Source organism: Aulostomus chinensis, chromosome 4 (genome assembly GCF_037954235.1).
Source record: "Aulostomus chinensis isolate RoL2024-O1b breed Wild chromosome 4, RoL_Achi_v1.0, whole genome shotgun sequence".
NCBI classification, from domain to species: Eukaryota; Metazoa; Chordata; class Actinopteri; order Syngnathiformes; family Aulostomidae; genus Aulostomus; species Aulostomus chinensis.
The window spans coordinates 32,034,793-32,059,563 of NC_141323.1; the positions used below are offsets into that span (position 1 = coordinate 32,034,793).

A 24,771-nucleotide genomic window follows, 5' to 3' on the forward strand; every position below is an offset into this window, starting at 1 on the left:
CCACCGCCATTGCCATTACCATTCAGACTCTCATCCTCCATTCCCGTTCTCCCCCTTCTAATAAAACCCTGGATTTGTGAGGACTGACATACACATGCACTTGCTTTTATTGTGTGCTCAGCTGCGAGTGAAGCGGCCATTACAGTTGTGAAGCCCCGACCGCACACGAGCTTCAATAAACAGGCCTGAAACAGGTAAAAATTTAATTTAAGGTTTTTCATATGAATGTGTGTGTGCCCACAGGTAAAATATTGAGTTTTAGTTGTTGTAAATTAAAGAATACCGTATTAGAAAGTAACTTAAGGATTCTGAAAGGGATTAAATATGATGTATATTTAAAAAAACAAAAGGGTTATCTTTTGTAGAGGAAACTGTTTTTTCCTTACAATTGAGGTGTTAAGGATGAATTGAGGGTATTTTATGTTAAACTATCTAACTAAAAAAGATTTTTATTTTAAGTGGAACGAAAGCTCAGAACCAAGAAAGACACTGTTTGTTTTGTTTTGAAAATCCTCTTACTCATTGTTAATAATTTTGTTCATTGTATTTTTATAATACGAGAATATATTCAATTTTTATTTCATCCATCTCCGTGAACAAGTACCTGTGAAGGATTAATTTGCAATTCTTTTGACTTCAGCTTGAGGAAAGGGCAGCTTTGAGTCTTTGTGGACCAGCATGAGCGACCTTCCCTCAACACTTGATCTTGAAGCGCCTTTCCGCAGCTTTGAAATTGAATATCAATCAGCGTGTAATTTGAAGTAGACAGATGGCAGATGCAGTACTTTTCTCTCGATTACATCAACATTCTTTTCGTTGTATTGACAGGACACCTATTTGGCGTGTGAAAAGACCCTGAGGCTGTTGCGCCTCACTTTTTTTCTGAGGTTGTAAAGTGAGTGAAATGGATATAGAGCCCATGTGTGTAAGGGTCAAGGGCTTACGGCCATACCACTCTGAACACGCCCGATCTCGTCTGATCTCGGAAGCTAAGCGGGGTCGGGCCTGGTTAGTACTTGGATGGGAGACCGCCTGGGAATACCAGGTGCTGTAAGCTTTTTTTTTTCTTTGTGAGGAAAGGGCAGCTTTGAGTCTTTGGGGACCAGCATGAGCGAGCTTCCCTCACACACCTTTTCTTGAAGCGCCCTCCGCAGCTTTGGAATGGAATGTCATGCAGTGGTTAATTTGAAGTAGACAGATGGCAGATGCAGTACTTTTCTCTCGATGACATCAACATTCTTTTCTTTTATTGACAGGACACCTATTTGGCGTGTGAAAAGACCCTGAGGCTGTTGCGCATCACTTTTTTTCTGAGGTTGTAAAGTGAGTGAAATGGATATAGAGCCCATGTGTGTCAGAGTCAAGGGCTTACGGCCATACCACTCTGAACACGCATGCGCCAATCAGACGGTACGCTGACAGCACGACACACAGAGGTCGCGGACTCCGCTTTTCCCATTTCTTTCGTTTTTTTCAGCCTTTTTCATTGTTCTTCCTTGTTTTCCGTGCATTTTTGGTTCGTTTTTAGAGTGAACATTTTTTCCCCCCGACAATTTTTATACTGATCGGGGGAGGTCAATTTGAGTTTTTTTTTTCCTAATGAAAAACTTTCGGACGGACCAAATGGATTTGAACTCTGCAAACGGATTTCAGATTACGAGCATGGAAAACGGACTTGACATAAATGCACAAACAGGTGAAGAAAATGAAAAATGGTTGCTTGTTAAAAGAAACAATCAGAAACGAAACATGAAGAAGTCGGAAGGAAAACTGCTGGAGGGAAATGCGAGAGCGGCTTCCGCAGCGACAGCGGGGGAAAGACGGCGAGCAGCGGCTGATTCAGAGGAGATGAGCGCTGGAGCCGGTCCACAGGCAACGAGAGCTGGTGGCCTGAAGAACAGAGCTGAAGACGTGGTTCCGAGAAGACCTGGGCAGCGAGGAGCTACTGGAGAGGCGACGGAGAGTGAGAGAGAATTGGCGGCGGAAAGAGATGCGGCGTCTGGTGGGGAAAGGCAGCTGCAGCAGCGACATGGAGCGGCGAAATCTGCGGGTGGCGACCACAAGTATGACAGAGAACTGACGGTCAGTGTCGAGGTAACTGGGCAGGATGAAGTCCCAGTTCTCGAATTAATGAGATGCATAAGAGCACTGTGTGGAGGTTTAATAGCCTGTAGGGCGACAGGGCCGCAGAAATATGAAATTACCATGTCACACATCAAAGGGAAAGAGAGAATCCTAGATGGTTTCAAAATTGGGGACAACACAGTGCATGTCAAAGATCTGTGTAATGATGAACTCATGGTTTCTTTTTTAAGCTTACCAGCTTACATCAGAGATGAGGAAATTTTACAAAAGCTAGAAGGGTGGGGAGTCTCAGCTGCATCAACTATAAGGAGGAGGATGTGGCCGGGTACGCAAATTGCTGATGGGACGCGGTTTCTCAAAGTAAAATTTACAGACAAGGTCCAATCTCTGCCTTATTCAGCACGGTTTGACACAGCAATAGGACCGGAATATTTCAGGGTCATACATGATAGGCAGGCTAGGGTGTGTAGGATGTGCCTCCAGCCGGGGCACATCCTAAGGGACTGTCCTGAGTTCTCCTGCCATAAGTGTGGTGTCCAGGGGCATTATGCAAGGGAGTGCAACAGGAAACCTAATAAGATACAGAAATGTGAGGTGTGTTGGAACAAAATTGATGAATGTAATTGTAATTATAGTGATGAGGATATTGTGGTGGAATCTGGATCTGAGGAGCTGTACAGTGAGATGGAAGGTTTAAGTGAGGGAGGAACGGAGGATGAGGAGGAAGATGACGAGGTGGGTAGTGGCGCCGCCAAGCAGGCTGCCGGTGAGGGTTACGCCCCTCAGAGAACCCAGAGCCCTCCTAAAGTGGTGCAGAGCCCAGGCACAAGGCTTGGTTCAAGTCTGAATGACATGAGCACTGACTCAGGCCCACAGCAGAGAGGAAAGGATGGAGGAGGAAACGGGTCCGAAAAGGAGCCGGAGCCTTCTCAACTCCTGGAATCAATGGAGGTGGGGGATACCCCAAGAGAATTGCAGCCGGCGGCAGCCACATCCACCAGGGTACCTGCCTTAAATGTGCCCTCCACCTTCCCTCCTCAGAGTAGATCAAACAGTGACTCGGAAATGGACTTTGCCACAATCAAAAATATTCGGAAAAAGCACACCTCAATAAAAGATGCTGCGATGAAGAAAAAACAGAAGAAAGAAGGAGGGAGAGGTAAAAAATCTTGAGGGAAAATTGGCTGTTTAAAGGTTTTTTTGGTCTGACCATGTTTCTGCTGCACTCCCTTAATGTCAATGGACTCCGCACTTATGGCAGGATGACCGCCATTTTACTTAAAAGCAAGTGTGACATTCTCTGCTTACAGGAGACAAGGTGGGAAGGGGATAGCGTGGCGGCAGCAAGCAAAATGTGGGAAGGAGATGTCTTTTTTAGCAACGGCACAAGTAAATCTTGTGGCGTAGCTATTTTAGTAAAAAAGACTATAAGTACCAATAGCAAGTTAATATATCATGACAAGAAAGGTAGAATACTTATTATAGATGTTTGCATAAACAATAGAACATACAGAATTGTTAACATATATGCCAGTAACTGTGAAAAGGAAAGGAAAATGTTTCTAAATAGTATAAGCAGATGGATAGATCATAGAACCATAATAATAGGAGATTTCAATATCGCATTAACTAAGGATGATATATCAATTAACAATGTATACAAGAATGACACAAGCAGAACTGAGCTATATAATTTAATGAATATTCACAATTTGACAGATGTATGGAGAATTCACAACCCATTCAAGAAAGAGTACTCCAGAAGACAGGTTGTGCAGGGAAAAATGAAACAAGCCAGAATAGATTTATGTCTAGCGGCCCCTGAAGCAACAAAACAGATCAATAAAATACAATATAATTATAACGCATGGAGTGATCACGCAACAATTGAGTGTTACTTGGGTGCTGCAGGAGGTTTCAGGGGGGGAGGTACCTGGTGCCTCAACTCCAGCCTCCTGGCAGATTCAACTTACGTTAAAAAAATCACAAAACTGCTTGATTATGCAAAAATTGAAATGAAAATAGAAAATAATTTTATAGAAAAGTGGGAAATTCTAAAGCAAAGAATTAAAAGAAGTAGTATAAATTATAGTAAAGAGAAAAAGTGGAGAGAGGAGCTGGAAGAAAATCGACTAAGAAAATTAATCAATCATGAAATAGCATTATTTGATAAAGAACCTAACAGAAACACAGAAAACTATGAATTATATAAAGCAAAACTTGGAAACATAGAAAAAATAAAATGCAGAGGTGCAATGATAAGAAGCAGAGTTAAAAATTTAGTAGAAGGAGAAAAATGCACCGCATATTTTTTGGGGCTCGAAAAGCAAAAACAAAACAAAACTATAATAGAAAAAAATCAACGATATAACTGGAAAAGAATATGACGATCAAGAAAATATACTAAGAGTAACTACAGAGTTTTATAAAGAATTATTTGATAATGGATATAGCAATAGCGAAGAGGTAGACAAGTTGTTATCAAATATCCAAACTAGTATTTCAGTGGAGGATAAGGAATGGTCTGATGCACAAATTACTATTAATGAGATAAAGACGGCAATAGATAGCTTAAATAAAAACAAAAGTCCAGGGGTAGATGGTTTAACAGCAGAATTTTATATTTGTTTCAAAGAGCAGATAGCTCCCCTGTTGCTGTCATTGTACCACTCAATGGAACGGGAACAGAGAACATCCAATACATTCACTGCAGGAATAATTTCACTTATCTACAAAAATAAAGGTTCAAAACAGGATATAACAAACTATAGACCAATAAGTTTACTCAATACAGATTACAAGATACTGACCAAAACACTGGCAAACAGGCTTAAACTTACAATAGGAACCATTATTGGTAATACACAGGCATACGGCATACCAGATAGAGACATCATAGATACGATCCTTACAATAAAGGATACCGTCAGGACAATGGCAGCACAGGGGGGGTATCTGCTCGGAATTGATTTGGAGAAAGCATTCGACAGAGTAGAACATCTTTTCTTATATAAAACTTTAAAAAGATTTGGATACGGTGAAGGCTTTATTAGATGGATTAAATTATTATACGATAACGCATACAGTCAAATAAAGATAAATGGACAACTAACAGAAAAGATCAAATTAAAAAGATCGGTAAGGCAAGGATGCCCGCTTTCGGCTCTTTTATACAGTATTGTTGCTGAGCCACTAGCTTTAAGTATAATGAATGATAAGAATATTATAGGTATAAAAACATATAGAGACAAAGTCGTTAAAATAGCACAATTTGCGGATGATATCAATATAATGTTTAAAAATGAAGAAAATTTAAATTATATTATAAAACATCTAGAAAGATATGAAAAAGCATCAGGAGCTAAGGTTAACAGAAATAAGTCAGAAATGATGGAATTCGGTAAAAATAGTTTCAAAAATAATTGGGGTTTTAGCACTAAAGAATACAGGAAAATACTGGGTGTATACATTGGTAAAAATGAAGGGGAAGCCAGGGACTTAGGGTGGAGAGAACTTGTAAAAAAGGTAGAAAATACACTTAATTTATGGAGAAGTAGGGGTTTAAGCCTGAGAGGAAAGGTAATTGTCATCAATGCCTTAATACTGTCAAAAATTAATCATGTTTTGGGGGCCTGTGAGCTACCGCAGTGGGCACTAAATTCGCTCAATGAAGCGATCTCCTCCTTCCTTTGGAGGGGAAAGGGAAATTCGATCGCTCATCGGGTGATAATTGCGAATAAAAGGGAGGGGGGATTAGGACTAATTGACATCAGTGCAAAAAAAGATGCACTCAGGGCCAAATTAGTTAGAAATTTTCTCGATTCGAACAGGCAGTACCCCTGGGAGGACACAATGGCGGGCTACCTGGCTGAGTACGGGGAGGGGGAGAAACTCCCTCTTTATCACCTCCTTCCTGGGAAAAGCCATGGCTCGCTACCGATGTTCTACCAGGAGGTGCTAGAGGCATGGGGCAAATTCCTGCCCCACCTCAGGCCTAAGTGCAGTCAGAAAAGTCATGTGCTGCAGTTACCTTTTCTCGAAAGCACCTTTTTCACACACAATGGTAGGACACTTAAATGCAGGGCACTTCAGCAACATAATATAACAAGGGTCGGTCAAGTGGTGGGGGAAAGGGGTCTGTTCAGTCTCAGGAAAGTCACAACCCAACTCAAAAAAACAGGGACACCGTGCAGAAAGGATTACCTAAATGGACTAGGTAACAAAATCAACAGAAACATAACCTCACTGTGGAGAAACTTAATCATCACGGACAAATCGAGAGCAGACCCCGAACTCCCGCCGCTTGAGCTTGTCACACAGTACACAGGGAAAGAGCTGTCACAGGTGAAAACAAAGGACTGGTACACCATAGGGATTAACTCAATTAAACGCACTCCAAAAGCAGAAAAACACTGGGCACAATTATTCAAGGGAATACCGATAGGAAAAATCTGGCAAAACCTTAACATACCTTACATGGACAGCAATACTTTCAAGCTAGAATTCAATATTAGACACAGGAGAATTTTCACAGGAATCAAATTACACCAGATTAATAAGGAAAACTACAGTAGGACATGCCAAATCTGCAATAAAGAACCGGAAGACCAGGAGCATCTATTCATCAACTGCAAGGAATCGGATAAATTCAGGAATTTCATAAGGATGCTACTGCAAGAGCACTGCAATTTCAGTTTGACAGATGAAACACTATGGACATGGACTCTTCTCTTTGGTACAACACTGAAACAAAAGGATCAGAACAGGACTCTCATAAATACCATACTCACTTTTGCAAAAAAATCAATATGGACAACTAGAAACTACGCTCTCTATGAAAAGAAGAAAATAAACATATTTGGGGTTTTTTACACAACACTCTTGACGCACCTACAAATCTTACATGACATGGACAAGGATATTTTTGAAAACACTTTCTGCAGGAAAAACACATTTTTCAACATAGCAAATGGCAAAATTGAAATAAACAAGATTGACAATGGTATGTTTTCTCTTCAAATTCCCAGCTAAGTAGTCTCTTTTTTTTATAAAGCAAAGTATTTTTCAAATTTAATAAAGGGGTGAGCAAATTGGGTGGTTTATGTTTTTGGTGTGTTTAACATTTCATTTTGATAAAATTTCATTTAAAAAAAAAAAAAAAAAAATTTGTGTGTGTGACACTTCACGACAGGAATTTGTTCTTTTTAGTCCCATGAGTTTTTTTTGTCTCTCTTTAATTTTTATTTATTTATTTATTTTTTATTTTTTATTTTTTTTGGAATGACCTGCATTGCTCCAGTGGCTGTAGGCACATAGTGTTGGTTTATTTGTCTAAATTTAACTTAATTTAAAAAAAAAAAAAAAAAAAAAAAAAAAAAAAACTCTGATGGTGTTTTCATCAAGTTCGAGGTGTATCAAGGGTGGGGGTTTTTTTTTGGGTAAGATTTCTTTCCTGAAGGAATTTATTTTTTATATAATTGTTAAATTTTGTCATGGAAAGAAGAATGTACAGTTGGTAAAAATGTATGCTGTATTTTTGATAATAAAAGACAAAAAAAAAAAAAAAACACGCCCGATCTCGTCTGATCTCGGAAGCTAAGCAGGGTCGGGCCTGGTTAATACTTGGATGGGAGATTGCCTGGGAATACCAGGTGCTGTAAGCTTTTTTGTTTCATTGTGAGGAAAGGGCAGCTTTGAGTCTTTGGGGACCAGCATGAGCGAGCTTCCCTCACACACCTTTTCTTGAAGCGCCTTTCTGCAGCTTTGAAATGGAATCTCATGCAGCGTGTAACTTGAAGTAGACAGATGGAGGATGCAGTACTTTTCTCTCGATGACATCAACATTCTTTTCTTTGTATTGACAGGACACCTATTTGGCGTGTGAAAAGACCCTGAGGCTGTTGCACATCACTTTTTTTCTGAGGTTGTAAAGTGAGTGAAATGGATATAGAGCCCATGTGTGTGAGAGTCAAGGGCTTACGGCCATATCACTCTGAACACGCCTGATCTCGGAAGCTAAGCAGGGTCGGGCCTGGTTAGTACTTGGATGGGAGACTGCCTGCGAATACCAGGTGCTGTAAGCTTTTTTGTTTCTTTGTGAGGAAAGGGCAGCTTTGAGTCTTTGGGGACCAGCATGAGCGAGCTTCCCTCACACACCTTTTCTTGAAGCGCCTTTCTGCAGCTTTGAAATGGAATCTCATGCAGCGTGTAACTTGAAGTAGACAGATGGAGGATGCAGTACTTTTCTCTCGATGACATCAACATTCTTTTCTTTGTATTGACAGGACACCTATTTGACGTGTGAAAAGACCCTGAGGCTGTTGCACATCACTTTTTTTCTGAGGTTGTAAAGTGAGTGAAATGGATATAGAGCCCATGTGTGTCAGAGTCAGGGGCTTATGGCCATACCATTCTGAACTCGTCTGATCTCGAAAGCTAAGCAGGGTCGGGCCTGGTTAGTACTTGGATGGAAGACCGCCTGGGAATACCAGGTGCTGTAAGCTTTTTTGTTTCATTGTGAGGAAAGGGCAGCTTTGAGTGTTTGGGGACCAGCATGAGCGAGCTTCCCTCACACACCTTTTCTTGAAGCGCCCTCCACAGCTTTCGAATGGAATGTCATGCTGTGTGTAATTTGAAGTAGACAGATGGCAGATGTAGTACTTTTCTCTAGATGACATCAACATTCTTTTCTTTGTATTGACAGGACAACTATTTGGTGTGTAAAAAGACCGTGAGGCTGTTGCACATCACATTTTTTTTGAGGTTGTAAAGTGAGTGAAATGGATATAGAGCCCATGTGTGTGAGAGTCAAGGGCTTACGGCCATACCACTCTGAACACGCCCGATCTCGTCTGATCTCGGAAGCTTAGCAGGGTCAGGTCTGGTTAGTACTTGGATGGGAGACCGCCTGGGAATACCAGGTGCTGTAAGCTTTTTTGTTTTGGCAGATGCAGTACTTTTCTCTCGATGACATCAACATTCTTTTCGTTGTATTGACAGGACACCTATTTGGCTTGCTGATGGAGAATTGTTGGGTGTAGATTCATTGAAGGAGTTTGGTACTGGACCTGCTCTACCTGTAAAGTGTCATGAGATAAGTTTTGTTTTTATTTGGTGCAATATAAATAAAATTAACTTGACCAGTGTTATTTGTGGTCTTTTGTTAATTGCATGCCACATGAAATTATTATTAGTCACTTTTATCTCACATTTGACCTGCAGCTACAGTCTCGCAGTGGCAAGACAAGAACACTTCTACTTCTGATGATACCAGTTTGTTCAACACTGAACTTCATCCAGTACCATGTTGTCAAACACTGGAACACCAGCACAGCACCTGAACAGGGACTTGGACCCTGGACCCTCAGATTAAAAGTCCGATGCTCTATGGTCTGAGCTACTCAGGCTCTTTCTATAGCATTTAGACAGGAAAAGAAATGCCTGTGAAGGTCAAACTGCTGCTTTCTTGACTTGTTCAATACTCCATGTTAAAGTCCACCATGCTTTTGATTGGCTCTGATTCTCTGTGGCAAAATCCAACAAGAGGCTCCAAAAATGTCTTGAATGTTATTAGAATGCACAGGACAAGATGGTAGTTTCCTTCATGTCTGCAGTTCCTCCACTGGAAAGTAAAGTCATTGCTGTTCCTCTGCTGAAACCTGGGATCGGACGAGGGACCTTTAGATCTTCAGTCTAACGCTCTCCCAACTGAGCTGTTTCAGCTCTGAGTGAAGGCCCTGCCTCTCTCATTTTATAATCTCTTCCACTCTCACTAGAACTTCGAGAGGATTTGAGCTTCTGAAGTCATGACACATTGAACAGTTCTATAGGACCATTTTTGATGAATGTCTGAATCACACAAGCCTTTTTTGTTTGTCTTCTTCCCAGTTGCCTCAACATTGTGTGAGCCAATAATTCCACATCTGTACCAGACACACCTCTGGTTGGTGGGTTTTCTTGATCTTTCTGTTCTAACAGTGTCTTTTATCTTAAATATGCCACTTTCACATGAAAACATCAATAACAGGACAATATTAAAACTATTATTGCTGCTGTTGCTGTTGTTGGTTGTGTGTCTGTCTTCCATCCCCCTGTCCCTCTGTCTTTCTCTCTGCTTGTCTTTCACCCTCATCTTGTTCCCATCTTTTTGTCATTCTCTCCCTCCTTTCTCTCTGTCTTTTGTCTTTTCTTCTCTATATTTGTCTTCTGCTGCTCCAGGATCAGCTTCTATCACTCAATGGTCCAGAACCATTCTGAAGCCTGATCATGAATGTGAGCAAAGCTCTTAGAACAGGCCTGCTGCCACCACAACTAAGATCCTGCAGGTCACTAGAAACTCCAATGTCCAGCTGACAAGTGGACTTTCCTCTGATCTGTGGTGGTGTTGAGTTTAGCAAACATCTCCAACAAGAAGATGAAGGAGGCCATCAACTCCTCCAAGCTCAACATCTATACTGGCTTTACTGGGAGATCAGGAGGTCAAAGCAGATCTTCACCCTCCACCTCAGATGGTTTCTACTCACAGAGATGAGGGACCAGTTCAAACCAGCTACCTGGAGCTCCCTTAAGCCATTGTCCCCATCAGCTAACATCTGGATCTGGACCTGCACCGGTGCTGACTTGTGTCTTGAGTCCCCAGAGTTTGTTGAACCAGAGAAGCTTCAACTGGTGACGGTTGTCCAACCAAGCGTGAAGGTGAGCCTGCATTGTCTGATCTGGAGCTAACAGGGGAATTAGCAAGTGCTCTGACTGTTCTAGAGTTGCTGCTGAGTTGAATTTGAATTTATTTGTTGAAATGTTCCAGTTTCTATGAGGTCAGGGAAGATTGGTGTGGATCTAAAGGTCCCTGGTTGGATCCCAGGACATTGTTTTGGCTCATTTGAACATTTTCAAACCCTCGTTGCTCAGATTTTACATGAATTTGATCATGACTTTTGGACAAATGTTTTGTTTATTAATTAAATAATCACTTCAGTTTTGAATTTAGTGAGTCACCCAGACAGTCAGTAGGGACACACACACACGCACGCACACACACACACACACACACACACACACACACACACACACGCACACACAGCCTGTCTTTGGTAAAAAATGGTCTTTCACGTTCACGTTGGAAGATTTCTCTGACTCCATTGTGAATAAAGAGATTCTTCATCTGACACCTGAGTCTTGATCCACTGATTCCTCTGATCCACCTCTTTCTGCTCCAACAAGGCTGACATGGATCAGGTGGGTCCATGTCATCCAATCAGTAGGTTTCTCTTCTCAATTAATTTTCTTCATCCCAGTTTAGATTGATTCTTCTCAGCCTCATGAAGGAGCATCTGATCAGGTGTTTGACTGCTTGTTGGTTGTAATTCCATAGATTTTAATCTCAGATGTTATAGAATTAATAAGAACATCTTAAAGACCTTTGTCCAACACTTGAAACTCACCTGTCTGTCGAGGCCCAACTGGCCTTTTGTAGTGAGGTGGTGGATGCATGTGTATGAAATGAGGCTCGTGTTGCTGTGAGGAGCTACTAGAGGGAGACACCTGTCGTTCCTCCCAGCTTACAATGAGGCTTCACAGCTGCATTTGAAGCTGTCCTTTATGAGTCACAACTGTCTTGAGCTCAGGAGCCAAACTCACCGAAAAAATATGCAAGTGGCTCTGGACAAAAGCGTCTGCTCAATGAAATTGTAGGATTGTAGAATTCTATAAATGTAGAATATAATTGTAGAAATGCTCTCTATCACCACCCCCAACGTCTGTGCCAGGGTCTCTGGCCAGTGGTCAATGGCTCATATCACCTGCCCAGGATGAATCAAGCTTGCTTGTCTTTGTAATTCTGCACTTATTAGAGACCTGGAAACAAAGGAATGCTGAAAAAGAGAAAATAGGACCTCACACAAATGGGCTTGTGACACAATTTTAAAGAATTGTGTCAATGTGAATCTTTTACAAATGTGTGTGTGAATGTGGTTGTTGTGGCCGAGTGGTGAAGGCGATGGACTAGAAATCCATTGGGGTCTCCCTGCTCAGGTTGGAGTCCTGCCAACAACGTTAAAGTGTTGATGTTCTGGAGGAGACAACATCTGATCTTTTTAGATCCACGAGTCAAAGGTTTTCTTTAAAGTGCTGCAGCAGCTGAGGATGAGGGAGAGACAGAATTACAAACCATCTTCCTGAGGACATTTTGAAAAATGATGACATTTTTCCACAGTTATTATTGACTTGGAACACTGCAAAAATATCCCTTCTCCAAAAACCCTCCTCTTCAACTTTGTACCCAAGTTTTCTCCTCATCAGGCACCACAGTGTCCAGGATGTTCAGTCAAAAAGTCATTAATGATTTTAAAAATGTCCATCAAACACAAAATAAGGCTTCAAATAGGTAAAATCACCATCTGTAGACTGGACCAATATGCTGATGTGATCCTTTGATTAGTTTAGGATCAGTCAGAGATCAAAGACTTCAGCAGGAGATCAATGCTCAGAACCCAGAGATCAAAGACAGAATTCAGACATCAGAGACAGAATTCAGACATCAAACACATACCTGATGGAGGCTCCACCCCCCCACCCCCCAGACAGTTTCCACGTAAGTCGTAAGTTTTATTTTTAAAGCGTCAAATCACAACAAATGTTATCTTCTTTTTATTCTTTTTATTAAAGATTGAAGCTCCATACAAGACAGAGTTTGTAGACAAGAACATCACAGCCTGGGAAGCTTTCACTTCTTTTGATGGACAGCTTTGATTTCAGGTTCTACCTCTGTAAAATTGAAAGTAAAGTAAATGAAGCACCTGTGAAGGTAAAACTGATGATGTCATGACTTGTTCAGTCCTCCAACATTAAAGTCCAACAAGCTTTTGATTGGCTCTGATTCTCTGTGGCAAAATCCAACAAGAGGAAAAAGAAAATCTTGAGGTTATCTCACTTTCTTTTAAAGAAACTCTGCATAGGACAGTGATAGGATGATTGTTTCCTTGGATGAAAAAGTCTGGTACTCTCATCTTCTTCAACATTTACTTGCTCAGTCAGGACAAGAGAATCTGAGCTTGGATGTCATTTTGTAGTAAAAGGTGAATTAAACTTGTAAACATCAGCTGGTGTTCACTCTGATGATGTATCGATGGTCTGTATTCTGCCTTCTGTAGCACGATGCTGCTGGGAAGAAGCCTGATTATGTCAGAGTTGTGTTCAGTGGCTCCTGCTGGGTCCATTTCTGACAAATAGGCTCCAAAGATTTCAGGTGTTTAAAAGCGGTGTTTAGCTGTCAGCAGACGATGTGGCCGAGTGGTTAAGGCGATGGACTGCTAATCCATTGTGCTCTGCACGCATGGGTTCGAATCCCATCCTCGTCGCAAGTGACTCTGGTTTCTCCTCCTCGATTATGGAATTACTGTGAGGCTTTTAACTGACACAGATACCAGTTGAGTCAACTTCCCTTTCACAACCTGACCAAAACAACTCTGACACCCAGAGCTCACATATGTCAATCACCTCTGTAGAAGGTCCCGCCCCCACAGAGCTATAAATCCTCCCATCAGTGAAGAAAACTGAAGATGCCTCTTGGATGAGAGCTGAAGCATCTTCAAGAAACCTGAAACAGTTCACTTGGTATGTTTAAATAATTCTACAATTTCTTTCAGCTTTTGTCCAAAGCCACGTGCATGTATCATATGTATATAATATATATGTGATACTCTTTCATCTACTCATGAACCAAAAATGCAGTCTAATACCAGTAAATTTGTGCAGAAAAATGTCATTTGTGCTCCTTCTTTTATTTATTTGTTTATTTAGTATTTTTTAATGTATTTTCTTTCAATTCACATTTTGTCCATTAACTTCATAATCACTCTTCACAGTCGCCATCTCATCACATGACTAAAGTTTGGGTTCTGTATTGGTGGTAAAATATCCTTCCATGCCCCTCACTAGTTTGCACACAGAAAAGCATATTTTACTGGTTTCAAATCTCTTAGCATGTTCTCTCTCTTAAACCAGCTGTGGCAGCTTTCATTGTGTGATTTATTTTGAAATATAAATATGGAACAGAACCATTGGAATAAGATGTCAGGACATTTGAAGGAATGTCAATCTCCTGTTGAAATGTTGCAGTGTGCAGCTGAGACTCTCTGGCAGTGGCACAAGGAGCCACAATGGCAGAACCTGGACCCTCCTGGAGGAGAACCACAGGTGAGGGCCTTCTTGGCTCCAGATTGATGGAAATCAAGTGTCTGAGGCTGTTAGCAGCCATGAAGTTGATCTGGTTGGGCACTGGTATTTTTTCTTTCTGCAGCTCAGGAGTGATTCAGGAGAAGAGTTTCAGAACAGTCAAGGTTGGGGACTGGAATTTTAAAATTTCCCCTGGAACCAGACAAACTTGGGAGGTAAAACCTCCAATCATAGCCACTCAGATGCAGCAGCAGCAGAAAGAAGCTGTCATCTACCCTGACAGTCAGAGCATCAAGTCAAGAAAACATCAACCATCTTGTAGTTCCAAACCTTCACCTCTCAGATTCAGCTACTTCTTATTGTGGGACTTTAAATTTGAACACAATGGAATTTGGACAAGGAGTTTTCCTTCAAGTCCAAACATCATCGTCCAGCCTCCAACCAGAGGTCCATCAGTTATCATGGGAGCCACATGTGGAGTCTGGATTCTTTTCTAGAATGTGACGGCAATGACAGTCCTGCCAAGTGACATCACTGACATGAATGGATGACTTCAGTCACGTGACAGGATGACTTCAGTCACATGACTGGATGACTTCAGTCACATGACTGGATGATTTGAAAATTTTGTTGTGGGCCTCTGGACCTTTTTTAAATCAGTAGTTGACCACAGGTAGCTTAGCTAACTGTTAACTAATTAACTTTCAGTCCAGACAAAGAATGTGGGTTGACAGTTATTCATACAAAGTCTTTGGTTTCAGATGCAGCCTCAACTGAGACTCCTGGTTCAGAGGATGGGTTTGTTTGCTGTCAGGTTGCCACCTTTTAGAAATGAAAATCAGGGACGCCCACCACGGCCATGACCACCAGGGGCCTGACTCCCATGAGGTGGGTGCCCACAGCAGTGGTGTGTTTTATTTTGTAGGTGTTTTTAGTCAAGGGGTGATCAAGAAAGCATTTCCTCCTACTTAAAGCTTGAAATGCTTTATCACCAATAAACACATTCTTTATTGTTCAACACTGAACTGCACAATTAAGTTTTAAAATACAAACTCAATAAATGGAGAACTTTATGTGACTTAAGTTCATAACACATCAGCAGGTTTCCCTCCCTTCTTTTTCCAAGTCTCCTTCTTGTTCCTCCTTGCAGCTCTGGGGAACTCTTGGTCTCTCAAAGCCCTGTTGGAAAACTCTGAACAGGACTGCTCAAAGTTGAGAGTGATCACTCCTTTGAGCTCCATGGAGCTCCTGTTCCTGCAGTCACTCCATTTCTGCTTTTCATTTTGTGTTTGTATTAAAGTTCTATTGCTGAAAAAAAACTTTTTTGCCTTTTTCTTGAAGTAAATATATGAGGGTCGAAATTGACCCATAACACCATGGATGTTACAATAGTTAATAATATTAAAATGAAGAATAAATCAAACCAATCCATGTCAGAGATGTGTTCTAACACCCCTCAGTAATGGTCAGGAAACACAACAACCTTTTGTTTATTTCTATGATTTTCTTGAGGTTCATTTGATCATTTTTCAACTGAAATCGAGGGTTTACTGACTAAAAAAAGGTCCAGAGGCCCACAACAAAATATTCCAATCAATATTTCCATGGATAAGGAAGCCTAACAAGGTAACCGGGAGATGGGAAACAACATGGATGATAGAAAATTGTTTTTAGTTTATTTTACAGCTGGTTGAAGACGTGGGTCAAAACTGACCTGTTAACATAAGAGATGGGAACAGAAAGCTAACACAAGAGGAAGGTTGAAGCTATGAAAAAGGAGTTTGATAAAAATCTTGAACTGACAGTAGAAATATCCTTTTGTGTGTTTACCTTTGTTGACAGAAGTCACTTTAGCTTGGCAGTGAAAAGAATCTCTGCTAGCTTGACAAATAAGTGGCACAAACTGGGTTCAAGCTGGACTTTGGACACTGGTATCTGCAACAACTCCCATCAACTCCTAATCTAGCATCTCTGCTGTGCTCAAACTATTTTACAGAACATTTGACAGACCTGTGGAGCAGTGAGGACAGACATGAGTTGATCCACATGATCCACTGAAGCGCCATTTTCCCCTGCCACTGAGGTCACCAACATGAGCTGGAGTTGGGAATCTTGAACTGAACCTGGTATCACAGCGACACCTACTGCTGCAAAATGGAACAGCAACATTGAACCCAAGTACAGGATTGGAGGGAGACTGATGGTCGCTGTTTGGGTTTTTGAAGAACAAGGAGGGCGTTGGTTCAAGCTGGATTCTCAGAGACTATTTCTTCAACCTCTACATTGGAATCTACACTGTCATCCAGTCATGTGACTGAAGTCATCCAGTCATGTGACTGAAGTCATCCATTCATGTCAGTGATGTCACTTGGCAGGACTGTCATTGCCATCACATTCTAGAAAAGAACCCAGACTCCACATTTCCTCCTATCTATTATTGTGTCCCACCCTCCTGGTCCTTACTCTGAATTCTCAGAGTTTATATCCAGTTCAGTCCTCAAAACAGATGAAGTCATGAGTGTTGATAAATTTCCTTTTCTCCACTGATTATATGTCAAGGTTTGTGTGTGGGGGTGGAGTCTATCCCAGCAGCCTTCGGACATGAGGCGGGGTTCATCCTGGACAGGTCACCAGTCCATCACAGGGCCAACACATAGAGACAGACAACCATTCACACTCACAGCCACACCTACAGTCAATTTAGAGTATCAATCAGCCTCGTCCCCTCTTGATGTCTTTGGACTGTAGGAGGAAGCTGGAGTACCAGAGAGAACCCACACAGACACAGGAAGAACATGCAGACTCTGAAACATCCCATGCCCGAGCCGGTACTCTAACCCAGATCCTTCTTGCTGTGAGGCAACAGTGCTGACCACTGCACCATTGTGTCCCCTGAAAATGCCACCAGATCGTTTGGATTTTCTATAAAATCAAGTACACATGAACATTAAGAGGTTTTCACAGGGCTGGTGGTGCAATGGATAGCATGACTGACTACTGTCAGAAGATTCTAGCTTCAACTCCTGGCTCGCTCACTTAAAGTTTTATACTGAGAAGCTTTCACACCTGAAGTGTGAACCACTGCTAAAAGTCCCTGAAATCCTCCAAGGTTTCCTCCTTGTCTGCTGTAAACATGAACACATGCATGGATCCTGCTACCTCTCACATGTTAAGCTGGCACTTGACAGTGACAGCAGGAGAACAAAAAATCCCAGTGTGTCATCAACATTTCCTGGAAACTAAATGACAGAAGCCAGTGGTGGCTGGTGAAAAAAATTCTTGGTGGGGCTGGTGTGCCAAAAACATTTCCGTGCCTAGTCTAGTATAATCTTTCAAAAAGAGCAGCCGGACAATTATTCAATGTTTTAAAATAGTATTTACTTTCCTTCTTAAAATCGACAGTTTCAAAGACAAAAAAAAAAAACAACAATTTACAACTACAGTAAATTTTATGAGATCAAATATTATACAATGATGTTAACTTTACAGAAGGTGATTTGAGCTTAATCTATACGATACAAATCAACAATGTGTGTGTTTGTCTCTCTCTCTCTGTCTCTCTCTTTGTTCATCTGTGTCTGTCTCTGTCTCCTTCTCTGTGTCTCCGTCTTTGTGTCCTTTTCTCTGTGTCTCTATCTCTGTCTGTCTCTTAGTGTGTGTGTCTCTCTCTGTCTCTCTCTCTTTGTGTCCGTCTCTCTTTCTCTCTTCGTCTACCTGTCTCTCTCCCTCTGTCTCTCTGTCTATTTGTTTCAGTCTTTCTGGGTGTGTGTTTGAATTCAGCAGTCATTTGTACAGGAACTTTGCTCGTCTCTCTTTCTGGGAGGCAAATTTCTCAATGACCCTGGTGTTGAAACCAGGAATGTTTCGTGTCAGGTTTTTTCTCAGTGGAGAGCATAGCCAGAGCGTTGAGCCGATCTTGTGCCATGGTATTTGTAAGAAAAGTTTTTATCCTCTTCAAAGTGGAGAAGCACCTCTCAGATTCTGACGTTGTCATTGGTGTGGTGATGAGGATGTTGAGCAGACTTACAGTTTCAGTGAACGTGTCTTGAAGGTTATTTTCCATCAAAACCTGATAGAGAGCCAGTGCACCACTGCAACTCTGAAACTCTTCGTTCCCGTAGATCAGAGACAGCTCTGTTTGAAGTCTGGCCTTGTCCAATGAGGGATAGGCTTCCACTGTGGTTTTCAGTGCTGAATCTGGGAACTTTCGGCTGTGCTGTGGGAACAGGTCTCCTTGCAGGAGTGTGGCGCTGACAAGATGCTTGGTGAAACTAAATCTCTCCTTGGCATGGCTCACAATGGTGTCACATACCTATGCAATGATATAATTATACAAAATAGGAATTATTGCATCTTCACTTGTCTTAATACATTGACCTGATGAGCTAGCCTATATTATGTAATAAACATACTGTAATGATTCATATCATCATAAAACAATATACATTTAAGTCTGGACCACTGTATCATATGGCCAACATCTTATTTTGATTTTATTTAATAATGTGATTCAAATCACACTAAGAAGCAAGTTCTTACCTCCAGTGCCAAATGGTGCGGTGTGTCTTCTCCCAAGGTTCTGCGTCTCTTTGCGGGTGGCTCCTGAGCAGGTCCCCTGAACTCCTCATCCTCAGCCAGAGTAGGCACATCCTCCCTGACCCAACACATAAGTTTCATGAGTAAGTTCTAAAAACTGGTTAGGGATACATTAACAAAACCAAAGGTGGATATCATTACTGTCAGTTATATTATACAGATAAATCAATTCTTTAAATAAGATGATATATAAGCATTTAAGTCTACATATACAGAGAAATTGAGGTTAGGCTACAAATTAATTAATTTAGCATACCTGATAGCCTGCATGTGGTCAATGAATGTCTGGGTGACTCCTGCCATGTAGACAGCATCAATGTTTCTCTTCTGCAGCTGGTTGTAAAGGATGTCCACATGTGGCATGATTTTGTGGAACAGGGCCAGTAAAAAACAAAAAGTTTCATCTTCCAGCATTCTCACATAGCCACCAGCTTCTCTCTTTGTCTGGCTATCAAACCCTTCACTGTTCCGGATAGCCTGAAAGCAATTCACCAGATCCTTCTTGTGCTCATTAAGTGTGTTAACACGACTGTTGAAGTTCCAACGTGTTGATGATGCACTTGGAAGTCGGTGCGCAAACTTCTCATCAAGCACTGCAGTTCTCTTGCTTGACTTAGAGAAAAAAGAAGCAAATCCCCCCATGTCAGAAAAAAAGTGACTGCTCTGAGGGATGTGGGAGGTTGCTTGCTGCAGTATCAGGTTTAACTGATGGGCATAGCAGTGAACATAGTGAGCGTTTGGATAGATGTCTTGTACCTTTCGCTGCACTCCTCCTTTGGCACCCCTCATCACAGCTGCCCCATCACAGGCCTGGGCAATCAGCTTCTTTTCTTGTCCCTCAGAAAGGATGCTGTGCAGCCTCTCCAATAAGGCACTGGCTATTGCATCCGCACAGGTGTTGGGCAGTTTCAAAAATTCAAAGAACCGCTCTTGAATATTGTGGCGGTCGTCAATGTATCTCAGAACTAAGACTAACTGACACTGTGTTGAAACGTCAGTAGTTTCATCAGCCTGGATCGCTAAAAAGTCTGCCGATTTAACTTCATCCAGGATCTGTTCTCTCAAAACTGCCAGCATACAGTCCACGAGCTCGTTCTGTACTGTCTTCGAGGTGCCTTTAAAAACGGTTGCATTTTCAAGGTGCTCCCTCAAGTCCCGATCAATGGATGCCATCAAGTCAACTGGACCTCTGAATATTCCAGCGTTGTCAGAGGAATCACTTTCGTCATGTCCCCGCAGAGCCAGTTCAAAAGCACCACAGAATTTAACAGTTAATTATCTTAGATAAGATGTTACGGTTCTTATCTACCTCATCATTGTGCTTCCTTACAGCGATGCGGTGACTGTCATCGAGCTGCGTTGCTATGCTAATCTTCCCAAGAACCGCTAGCTTCATGCAGTTTTCCATGTGAATTTTCGCTCTTTCGTGTTTCTTAATCCGCTCGGAGAGGTGCTTCAGGTCAGTGATTCCTGTCTGTGTCCATGCTGAATCACACCGGTCACTCCTGAAAGGGATGCAGGGGAAGCAAAAAAGTGCGTTGGCTGCTCCACAACCCGTCAGCCACGGCTTGCGCTGAAACCAGCTCCGGCAAAAAGTCCTGTTGTAGGATTTAGCCTTTTCCTTGGACTGCTGCTGGATGTTGATTTCAGGCTTGTCCGGTCCCAGCTCCTTAACGCGGATTTTTTCCGCCATGGTCCTCCTCGCAAAAGGGAAATTTAAAAGGGATCTCACCGAATTTGGTGGAAACTGCTGCTCTTGAACTTCGATCGTTGTTGTCGCCATTTTCTCTCTCACTCACTTCTCGCGGTATTTTTTTTCGTAGGGCATCGGAAATCTGGGAATCTCACTACGCAAAAAGAATATCGCGGGCTCCTCAGCTAGCTTTAGCAATCCAAACCTTCACGCATTTTACGTTGGCGTAGGGGCGACTTTTCCAGCGCCCCTATGCCGTTAAATTTGGCGATGTTGATTGGCCAATTATTCATTATTTTTCCCTAGCAACCATACAGAATTGGCTAATTAATTGCAGGTCTGGGGCGCTTTGACGAGCCCCCCTAAAGACAAATTATACAGTCTATCAGAGTAAATTCACTATTAATTGAATGAGTCAGTTGGCGTAAATGTTGTTTAAATGACCCATATTGCATGTAGACACACACAATTAAGTAAGGCTGACATTGACGATACAAATTGTAAACATATGCACGTATATATGTATCAATACATGTAGAGATTTTCCTCTCCACAGCTGGTGTGGCGGCGCCCCAGCGCCCCCTATGAGCCAGCCGCTACTGATACTGGCTTTACTGGGAGATCAGGAGGACAAAGCAGATCTTCACCCTCCACCTCAGATGGTTTCTACTCACAGAGATGAGGGACCAGTTCAAACCAGCTACCTGGAGCTCCCTTAAGCCATTGTCCCCATCAGCTAACATCTGGATCTGGACCTGCACCGGTGCTGATTTGTGTCTTGAGTCCCCAGAGTTTGTTGAACCAGAGAAGATTCAACTGGTGACGGTCGTACAACCAAGCGTGAAGGTGAGCCTGCATTGTCTGATCTGGAGCTAACAGGGGAATTAGCAAGTGCTCTGACTGTTCTAGAGTTGCTGCTTAGTTGAATTTGAATTTATTTGTTGAAATGTTCCAGTTTCTATGAGGTCAGGGAAGATTTGTGTGGATCTAAAGGTCCCTGGTTGGATCCCAGGACATTGTTTTGGCTCATTTGAACATTTTCAAACCCTCGTTGCTCAGATTTTACATGAATTTGATCATGACTTTTGGACAAATGTCTTGTTTATTAATTAAATAATCACTTCAGTTATGAATTAAGTGAGTCACCCAGACTTGGTCAATAACAAAAGTTAGTCTGGTTATTATTCAGTTTCCAGTCAGTTAGGACACACACACACACACACACACACACACACACACACACACACACACACACACACACACACACATAAAATGGTCTGTCACGTTCTCTCACATTGGAAGATTTCTCTGACTCCATTGTCAATAAAGACATTCTGCATCTGACACCTGAGTCTTGATCCACTGATTCCTCTGATCCACCTCTTTCTGCTCCAACAAGGCTGACATGGATCAGGTGGGTCCATGTCATCCAATCAGTAGGTTTCTCTTCTCAATTAATTTTCTTCATCCCAGTTTAGATTGATTCTTCTCAGCCTCATGAAGGAGCATCTGATCAGGTGTTTGACTGCTTGTTGGTTGTAATTCCATAGATTTTAATCTCAGATGTTATAGAATTAATAAGAACATCTTAAAGACCTTTGTCCAACACTTGAAACTCACCTGTCTGTCGAGGCCCAACTGGCCTTTTGTAGTGAGGTGGTGGATGCATGTGTATGAAATGAGGCTCGTGTTGCTGTGAGGAGCCACTAGAGGGAGACACCTGTCATTCCTCCCAGCCTACAATGAGGCTTCACAGCTGCATTTGAAGCTGTCCTTTATGAGTCACAACTGTCTTGAGCTCAGGAGCCAAACTCACCGAAAAAATATGCAAGTGGCTCTGGACAAAAGCGTCTGCTCAATGAAATTGTAGGATTGTAGAATTCTATAAATGTAGAATATAATTGTAGAAATGCTCTCTATCACCACCCCCAACGTCTGTGCCAGGGTCTCTGGCCAGTGGTCAATGGCTCCTATCACCTGCCCAGGATGGATCAAGCTTGCTTGTCTTTGTAATTCTGCACTTATTAGAGACCTGGAAACAAAGGAATGCTGAAAAAGAGAAAATAGGACCTCACACAAATGGGCTTGTGACATAATTTTAAAGAATTGTGTAAATGTGAATCTTTTACAAATGTGTGTGTGAATGTGGTTGTTGTGGCCGAGTGGTGAAGGCGATGGACTAGAAATCCATTGGGGTCTCCCTGCTCAGGTTGGAGTCCTGCCAACAACGTTAAAGTGTTGATGTTCTGGAGGAGACAACATCTGATCTTTTTAGATCCACGAGTCAAAGGTTTTCTTTAAAGTGCTGCAGCAGCTGAGGATGAGGGAGAGACAGAATTTCAAACCATCTTCGTGAGGACATTTTGAAAAATGATGACATTTTGCCACAGTTATTATTGACTTGGAACACTGCAAAAATATCCCTTCTCCAAAAACCCTCCTCTTCTACTTTGTACCCAAGTTGTCTCCTCATCAGGCACCACAGTGTCCAGGATGTTCAGTCAAAAAATCATTTGTGATTATAAAAATGTCCTTCAAACACAAAATAAGGCTTCAAATTGGTAAAATCACCATCTGTAGACTGGACCAATATGCTGATGTGATCCTTTGATTAGTTTAGGATCAGTCAGAGATCAAAGACTGAAGCAGGAGATCAATGCTCAGAACCCAGAGATCAAAGACAGAATTCAGACATCAGAGACAGAATTCAGACATCAAACACATACCTGATGGAGGCTCCACCCCCCCGACAGTTTCCATGTAAGTCGTAAGTTTTATTTTTAAAGCGCCAAATCACAACAAATGTTATCTTCTTTTTATTCTTTTTATTAAAGATTGAAGCTCCATACAAGACAGAGTTTGTAGACAAGAACATCACAACCAGGGAGCTTTCACTTCTTTTGATGGACAGCTTTGATTTCAGGTTCTACCTCTGTAAAATTGAAAGTAAAGTAAATAAAGCACCTGTGAAGGTAAAACTGATGATGTCATGACTTGTTCAGTCCTCCAACGTTAAAGTCCAACAAGCTTTTGATTGTCTCTGATTCTCTGTGGCAAAATCCAACAAGAGGAAACAGAAAATCTTGAGGTTGTCTCACTTTTTTTCATAGAAACTCTGCATAGGACAGTGAAAGGATGCTTGTTTCCTTGGATGAAAAAGTCTGGTACTCTCATCTTCTTAAACATTTACTTGTTCAATCAGGACAAGAGAATCTGAGCTTGGATGTCATTTTGTAGTAAAAGGTGAATTAAACTTGTAAACATCAGCTGGTGTTCACTCTGATGATGTATCGATGGTCTGTATTCTGCCTTCTGCAGCACGATGCTGCTGGGAAGAAGCCTGATTATGTCAGAGTTGTGTTCAGTGGCTCCTGCTGGGTCCATTTCTGACAAATAGGCTCCATAGAGTTCAGCTGTTTAAAAGGGGAGGGTTGCTGTCAGCAGACGAGGTGGCCGAGTGGTTAAGGCGATGGACTGCTAATCCATTGTGCTCTGCAAGCATGGGTTTGAATCCCATCCTCGTCGTGAGCGACTCTGGTTTCTACTTCTAGATTATTGAATTACTGTGAGGCTTTTTTTTTTTTTGGAACTTATTTTTTATTTAACATACATACAGCACAGATAGAACATGACAGAGATGCGCAGACAAATATTCCAGACAAGTGTTCAGATACTTATTCCAAGATACACATGAAAAAAAATAAATAAATAAAAATTTTTTAAAAAATGTTGATTTTTATAATTCCAATACTGTTTTCACTGGTGCCCATCTTTCAGCAAACTGTCCTGTTTTCAGCTGTAACCTTGCTGTGATTTTTTCCATGATGTATACATTTTTTACTCTATTCCTCCATTGTGATATGTTTGGAGGTTCTGGCTTTAGCAAGCAGGCTGTTATTGTCTTTTTAGCGATCAGAATCAAAATCCTCCACAAAGCAATCAGGTTTCTGTCTGTCAGATTCTCAGGTGGTATGCCGAGGATAAACATTGCTGCGTCCAAAGCAAAATTAATGTCCAAAATTTGCTTCCGACCATTCTCCCAGAAGTTCAACAGCTGTGGGCAATCCCAGAATATGTGCGTAAAATCTCCTATTAACTGACATCCTCTCCAACACAGTTCAGATGTGTTGCTATATTTTGAAGTCTTAGATGGAGTGTTGAAATATCTCATCTTCACCTTCCAGTCAAACTCCCTCCACATTGGGCTGCTTGTTAATTTGTGTCCT

General features: G+C 41.7%; 3 non-coding genes and 2 pseudogenes across 3 annotated transcripts; all 5 read left to right on the forward strand.

The window, feature by feature from the left end:
• Positions 1 to 938: 938 nt before the first annotated feature.
• LOC147267066 (5S ribosomal RNA) lies at positions 939 to 1,057 on the forward strand. Its single transcript, XR_015115457.1, has one exon. It is a non-coding gene; the product is annotated as a 5S ribosomal RNA (ribosomal RNA).
• A 7,002-nt stretch (positions 1,058 to 8,059) lies between these two features.
• On the forward strand, positions 8,060 to 8,168 carry LOC147267067 (5S ribosomal RNA; annotated as a pseudogene).
• A 311-nt stretch (positions 8,169 to 8,479) lies between these two features.
• LOC147267068 (5S ribosomal RNA) lies at positions 8,480 to 8,588 on the forward strand (annotated as a pseudogene).
• A 310-nt stretch (positions 8,589 to 8,898) lies between these two features.
• LOC147267069 (5S ribosomal RNA) lies at positions 8,899 to 9,017 on the forward strand. Its single transcript, XR_015115202.1, has one exon. It is a non-coding gene; the product is annotated as a 5S ribosomal RNA (ribosomal RNA).
• Positions 9,018 to 13,357: 4,340 nt separating this feature from the next.
• Positions 13,358 to 13,439, forward strand: trnas-gcu (transfer RNA serine (anticodon GCU)). The gene has a single exon. It is a non-coding gene; the product is annotated as a tRNA-Ser (tRNA).
• Positions 13,440 to 24,771: the final 11,332 nt, after the last annotated feature.